Genomic DNA, 956 nt, shown 5'->3' with positions numbered 1-956 from the left:
TTTGAGCTAATTCTGGCATATTTACATTTCATGTTAATGTTAATGTGCAATGTCCATGTGATATAAACCTTAAATACAAAAAAGGTGAGAGAAGCAGAAAAAAGACTAGGAGGGAGAAAAAAAAGAGAAAAGCAGACGAGTGGGTAGAGAGGAAAGGAGTAGAGAGAGAGAAAGAGATAGAGAGAGAAGAGAGGAGAGCAGAGGAAAAGAGAGAAAAGCAGAGGAGTGGGTAGAGAGGAAAGGAGTAAAGAGAGAGATATAGAGAAAAAAGAGGAGAGGAAAAGAGAGGAAAGAGGTGAGTTCCTCTTTGTTGCATTTCCCACAGGGGGGTTGGTAGCCACACCGAGACCCCCTCCGCCCCCCAACAGTCCTCCCCACAGAGCACTTGGGGAGGGGGCAAAGAGCAAGGCCACGTCCAGGGCCACTTCCACTGCCAGATCCCCCCCCCCCCCCTACACACACACACACACCACCACCACCAACCCAGACTGGCTGAGAGAGAAAGGGGGCAATCATGTCTGCGCTCTGGGAGCACAATGGAGCCTGTTCTTGCAGCGGTGAAGCCCCAACTCAGATCACTACCTGCTCTTTTGAGGTCTTAATGGCCAAGAGCGCCCCATGCAAATCACGTAAGGAATATGGCCGGGAGTGGTGTGTGTGTGTGTGTGTGTGTGTGTGTGTGTGAGTGTGTGTGTGGGATTGGGGGGTTAGCAGGTGGTAGTGGTGTGGGGATGATGGGGTTACAGAGGAGGAGGAGGAGAAGGAGGAGAAAGAAGTGAGTGTAAAACAGAGAACAGGAGACAATAAAAAAAGAAAAGAGAAGGTGGAGTTAACGACCTGGGGAGGAGTAACATTAGAGAGACAGAGAGCAGGGAGGGAGAGAGCAAAGAGAGAGAGAAGAGAGAGCGAGAGAGAGCAAGAGAGAGAAAGAGAAGAGAGAGAGCGAGCGGGAGAGG

This window comes from Alosa pseudoharengus, unplaced genomic scaffold, assembly GCF_046254945.1.
Source record: "Alosa pseudoharengus isolate Yale_2024_CS ecotype anadromous, Long Island Sound unplaced genomic scaffold, YU_APseudo_1.1 YU_APseudo_1.1_scf_20, whole genome shotgun sequence".
In the NCBI taxonomy this organism is placed as follows: domain Eukaryota; kingdom Metazoa; phylum Chordata; class Actinopteri; order Clupeiformes; family Clupeidae; genus Alosa; species Alosa pseudoharengus.
Note: the sequence above shows the minus strand (reverse complement) of the source record.